The sequence below is a fragment of the Aotus nancymaae genome, unplaced genomic scaffold (genome assembly GCF_030222135.1).
Source record: "Aotus nancymaae isolate 86718 unplaced genomic scaffold, 86718_ANA_hifiasm-v0.15.2.pri h1tg000048l, whole genome shotgun sequence".
In the NCBI taxonomy this organism is placed as follows: Eukaryota; Metazoa; Chordata; class Mammalia; order Primates; family Aotidae; genus Aotus; species Aotus nancymaae.
This window is the reverse complement of record NW_026988462.1, coordinates 14061705-14067704: the sequence shown is the minus strand read 5'-3', so window position 1 is coordinate 14067704 and position 6000 is coordinate 14061705. Positions and strand designations below refer to the sequence as shown.

Genomic DNA, 6000 nt, shown 5'->3' with positions numbered 1-6000 from the left:
TTGCATGAATGCTTTTTCATTTTCTTTGTTGATGTACATATGTGTGTATATATACTATATATTACATAAATATATTTATATACATACATATGTGCCCTTATCCCTACACATACATACACATGTAGACATATATATATACACACACTTATAATCCTCTCTTTCATTCCCCATATATAAAATATAGAAAAATATACACATATATGTGCATATAATATATAGGGATATATATACATATGTTGGGAAAAGGAGCAAAGGTGAAAGGACTTACAGAGTGCCTACATAGGTTGGTTATGAGTAACACATAAACAAGGAACAACCAACACACTGCAGAAGGCCGCAGGAGGCCTCTGAGGAGGAAGGCCTCTCCATGCCTCATGTTCTGGTGCAGGGTGACCTCAGCTCTGTTTCCACAAACATTGTGCTCAAGGACATAAAACCCCTTCGTAGCACTATGACGTAGCCAGACTTGTAGGCTCCTTGTAAGGCCCCAGTTCCACCAGCTGCGTGTAGATAAAAAGCTAAAGATAATCACATTTTCTTGATTTGTGAAACTCCCAAACCGCCAGTATTAGCAATCCTTAGAATGACACATCAGTTCCAGTTCACTGATTCAGTTCCGGCTCACTGATTCACTCCACAATCACCCTCTTCCCACCACTGCTTCACTCCTACCCTGTAGATCAAAGTGATTGTAACCAACAAATAGAGTGGATGATCAGTGCTCAGGGCCTTCCCTGCCTCCTCCAAAGTAATAAAGTGATGGCCCCCTAGTCCCACTGTGTCTCTTAATCTGTCTTTTTCTCATTCCTTTGTCGCCACCAAACTCAGGGTACCACAGGTGATGTAGGGCTGGTTCCCTACGTTCTGGTACCCAATGTGTGGGGCTCATGGATTCCCTACGTTCTGGTACCCAATGTGTGGGGCTCGTGAATCCCTACACACACGTGTGTGTGTGTGTGTATATATAAAATGTGTATATACTTAATGTGTATATGTTCCTATATTACATATATATATGTAATTATATAAATATATGAGGGAGGAGCGAGAGTTTTAATTCTAGTAATTCTTGTACACTATTTATTACTTTTTAGTTCATTATTTTTCATATCTTTAGGAAATATTCCTTTTTTTAACTAAGAAAAACCTGTGCAAAGTTAAACAGTAAAGCAAGATTTTATTCCAGACTATTGCAATAGAGGAAGGAGTCCAGAACTCAGTCTGAACTCAGTTCCACCAAAACAAAGGGAATTAGAGTTTTTAAAACCAAGGGTGGAAAAATGATGAGTATGTGAGATAATGCACATGGTAATTAGCTGAAATGAGACAATGCACAGTGTATACATATTTCAAAACATCTCCTCTCTGTTGTAAAGATGTTCAAGTTTTTATTTGTCACTTTTAAAATAAAAAATAAAATGAAACAAAGCTGAGGTGAGGGGGAGATCATAACCTGCATTTTGCTAGTTGGCCTTACTCAAATGGCCAAGTAAACTTTCTCATATCTTCATGACACAAAGTAGTTTTACAACATGCCATAAGGCTTGCAAGGAAGCCGTGCACTCAAATAGAGATTTGGAGATGGGGCACGATGTTACTTGATCATTATATGTCAAAGAAATGGCTCCCAGGTTCTTGAAACACGCATTCTTGAGTGTATAACTGGAAAGAGGATTTTAAAATGTTTTAAAGTATGTCAAAGGGGTGAGAAAAAAAGGAGAATTATAGCCATTCTAAATAAAATGCTCTAAATTAGAAAGGTCAGGGCATGGAGTCACAAAGGAGCCTAATAAAGTCTACCAAAATTGAGAGAAATAATAAGGCCCTCTTTGCAGGCAGTGATCACCTACATTTTCTTCCAAATGATTTGAATACTTACACACCAAGTTTGACTGTAACATTTATCTAGAATTTATTTTTTCATATAGTATAAGATAGGGATGCACTTTTATTTTTAATTATATAGTAAGTTAAAACCACACTATCATAAATGCTGTAATTTTATAGGGAATATCTACCCTTCCTAAGCTTCTTTATAAATATGTAGCAATTTTAATTGTGTGTGTATGTGTGTATATATATATATAACCAAATTATCTAAAAATATGAAATTTTAATTAGAATCGTATTTATTTGTAGCAATTTATGACTACCTAAATTTATTTATGACTGTGAATTTCCATATCTAAATTTAAAAATATTTATTGTAGTACATCTGTAATAAAAATGATTTTCTTAAATATATTTTATGTATTTATGTATTTCTTTTTTTTTTTTTTTTTGAGACGGAGTTTCGCTCTTGTTACCCAGGCTGGAGTGCAATGGTGCGATCTCGGCTCACCGCAACCTCCGACTCCTGGGTTCGGGCAATTCTCCTGCCTCAGCCTCCTGAGTAGCTGGGATTACAGGCATGCGCCACCATGCCCAGCTAATTTTTTGTATTTTTAGTAGAGACGGGGTTTCACCATGTTGACCAGGATGGTCTTGATCTCTTGACCTTGTGATCCACCCGCCTTGGCCTCCCAAAGTGCTGGGATTACAGGCGTGAGCCACCGCTCCCGGCCTATTTATGTATTTCTTAGGTAAAGTCATGTGGCTATAATAATATTTTATTATATTGTATTTTTTTATATTTTTATATAGGAAGAACTATTTTTAATTGATTTTGAAGTTTTTTATAATAGTGCAGCATACCCAAATTATCTCTTCACTAGGATACATTGCTTGAACATAAACTGCCCCAATGTTGCAAATAAGCAGTGTGATAAGGCATCCTTGTAAATAGAATACTTGTGTTTTAAACTTAAGGAAGATCTTTGTAGTACTTTGATAGTAATGCAAGTTATCAAGTTCAGAAAATTCTCTTCTATTCTGTATGTAATCAGTACTTTTTAAAACAGCATTCTGGATTATTGGCATATTTTTATGATTACATTTAGTCCATTATTTTAATAAATTTCATTAACAGATTATGGTTTGACTGCATCCCCACCCAAGTTGCACCTTGATTTGTGTTAATCCTCACATGTCAAGAATGGGGCCAGATGGAGATAACTGAATCATAGGGATGGTTTCCCTCATACTGTTTATTCTCCTGGCAGTGGACAAGTCTCATGATATCCGATGGTTTTATAAATGGGAATTACCCTGCACAAACCCTTTTGCCTACCTCCATGTACGATGCACCTTTACTCCTCCTTTGCTTTCTGCCATTATTGTGTGGTCACCCCAGCCCTGTAAAACTGTAAGTAAATTAAACTTCTTTTTCTTTATAAATTACTCAGTCTCGGGTTATGTCTTTATTAGCAGCATGAGAACAGACTAATACAGTAAATCGTACTTGTAGAGTGGGGTGCTGCTCTATAGCTACCCAGAAATTGGAACAGGGTAACAGGTAGATGATGGAACAGTTGGAGGACTCAGAATAAGACAGAAAAATCTGGGAAAGTTTGGAACTTCCTAGAGACTTGGAGGGCTCAGAAGTCAGGAAGATGTAGGGAAGTTTGGAACTTCCTAGACATTTGTTGAATGGTTTTGACCAAAATGCTGATAGTGACATGGACAATGAAGTCCAGGCTGAGCTGGTTTCAGAAGGAGATGAGGAACTTGTTGGGAACTGGAGTAAAAGTCACTCTTGCTATGCAAAGAGACTGATGGCATTTTGCCCCTGCCTAGAGATCTGTGGAACTTAGAACTTGAGAGAGATGATTTGAGATATCTTACAGAATAAATTTCTAAGTAGCAACGTATTCAAAAGGAAGCAGAGCCTAAAAGTTGTAAATTTCACAGACTGACAATGTGATAGAAAAGAAAAACCCATTTTATGGGGAGAAATTCAAGCCAGCTGCACAAATTTGCATAACAAGGAGCTGAATGTTAATTGACAAGACAATGGGGAAAATGTCTTCAGGACATGTCAGAGACTTTCATGCGCCTCCCATTACAGGCCTGGAAGCCTAGGAGGGAAACAGTTTCCTGGGCCTGGCCCAGGGTCTTCCTGTGGTGTGCAGCCTAGTGACTTGATGCCCTATGTCCCAGCTGCTCCAGCCATGGCTAAAAGGGACAAAGGTATAGCTCAGGCCACAACTTCAGAGGGTGCAAGCACCAAGCCTTGGCACCTTCCAAGTTGTGTTGAGCCTGTGGGTACACAGAAGTCGAGAATTGAGGTTTGGAAACCTCTGCCTGGATTTCAGAGGATGAAAGGAAACTCATGAATGTCTAGGCAGAAGTTTGCTGCAGGGGCAGAGCCCTCATGGAGAACCTCTGCAAAGGCAGTGCAGAAGGAAAATATGGGGTTGCAGCCCCCACAAAGAGTCCCCACTGGGGCACTGCCTAGTAGGGCTATGAGAATAGGGCCACTGTCCCTCAGACCCCAAAATGGTGGATCCACTGACAGCTTTTACCTGTGCTCCTGGGAAAGCTGCAGACAGACACTCAATGCCAGCCTGTGAGAGCAGCCTGGAGGGGTTTGTAGCATGCAAAGTCATAAGGATAGAGCTGCTCAAGACCATGGGACCCCACCTCTTGCATCCATGTGACTTGGATGTAAGACATGAAGTCAAAGTAGATCATTTTGGAACTTTAATGTTTAATGACTGTCCTATTGGAGTTTGGATTTGCATGGGGCCTATGGCCCCTTTGTTTTGGCCAATTTCTCCTGTTTGAAATGAGTGTATTTATCCAATGCTTTACCCACATTGTATCTAGGAAGTAATTAACTTGCTTTTTATTTTACAGGCTCATAGGCGGAAGGGAATTGCCTTGTCTCTGATGAGACTTTGGACTGTGGATTTTTGAGTTAATGCTGAAATGAGTTAAGATTGGGGGGACTGTTGGGAAGGCATGATCGGTTTTGAAATGCGAGTACCTAAGATTTTGGAGGGGCTGGGGTGGAATGACATGGTTTGGCTGTGTCCCCACCCAAATTTCACCTTTAATAATCACCACATGTCAAGGGCAGGTCCAGGTGGAGATAACTGAATCAGGGGGGCAGGTTCCTCCATACTCCTCTCATGATAGTGAATATATCTCATAATATCTGATGGTTGTATAAATGGGAGTTCCCCTGCACAAACTCTCTTGTCTGCCTTCATGTAAGAATTGCCTTTGCTCCTCCTTTGCCATCTGCATGATTGTGAGGCCTCCCCAGCCATGTTGAATTATGAGTCCATTAAACCTCTTTTTCTTTATAAATTACCCAATCTCAGGTATGTCTTTATTAGCAATGTGAGAACAGACTAATACAACAGGTTTTCTAACAGCAAAAAAATTATTGCCTAAAACACATTTCAGAGTGTATCCTCATTTCTAATATATATAAATTAGCTGGACATGATGGTGCATACCTGTAGTCCCAGCTATTTGTAGGCTGAGATGGGATCATTGCTTGAGCCTGGGTGGTGGAGATTGCAGTGAACTGAGATCACATCACTGTATATCAGCCTGGGTGACAGAGCAAAAACCTGTCTCAAAAAATAAAAATAAGTAATAAATAAAAATTAAGATTAAAAAATAAATGCACTAATTTGAAACTGTATGAATTTATATAAAATTATAGATTTTAAATGTTTTCAGCATATACCTATAGTTTTTCTATAATATTCAATATGCAATAATTTTATTAGGTGTAATTTCTCCTTTTTGATAAACTAAAAATAGTGGCTATAAAAACACTGTGGAGTGTAGATACCTTTTAGGTGAGTGTTAATCATGCTGTTTCCTGAACATTGACTTTATATTCTGAGCAGGACATGTACTCAGTGTAGAAGGTATTTTTAAAATGCTGGTCAATTAAAGAGTTTCTTATTCATGCACTTTATGAATTTATAAAATAAAGAAATCCTGGTTCCAAACCAGGGCTGCTTTGCTAAGCTAATTTACAGGCACATCATACTAAATTACACAGGACTTGCTAGGATAAGATGGAATTCAATTCAAATTTTTTTACTGACTTGTTCTCTTGCTAAGTGGAAGTCATAGTGCTTTATTAGATTCTGACTT

At 38.5% G+C, this 6000-nt stretch overlaps 1 long non-coding RNA gene across 1 annotated transcript in view; it reads right to left on the bottom strand.

Moving 5' to 3' along the window:
- Positions 1-385: 385 nt before the first annotated feature.
- LOC135268966 (uncharacterized) overlaps positions 386-6000 on the bottom strand; it is a 49377-nt gene continuing 43762 nt past the window's right edge. The window contains exons 3-4 of the long non-coding RNA XR_010337297.1: positions 5346-5462; positions 386-500 (exon numbers count right to left, since the gene is read on the bottom strand). This is a non-coding gene — a long non-coding RNA (uncharacterized LOC135268966). The remainder of the gene's footprint in view (positions 501-5345; positions 5463-6000) is intronic.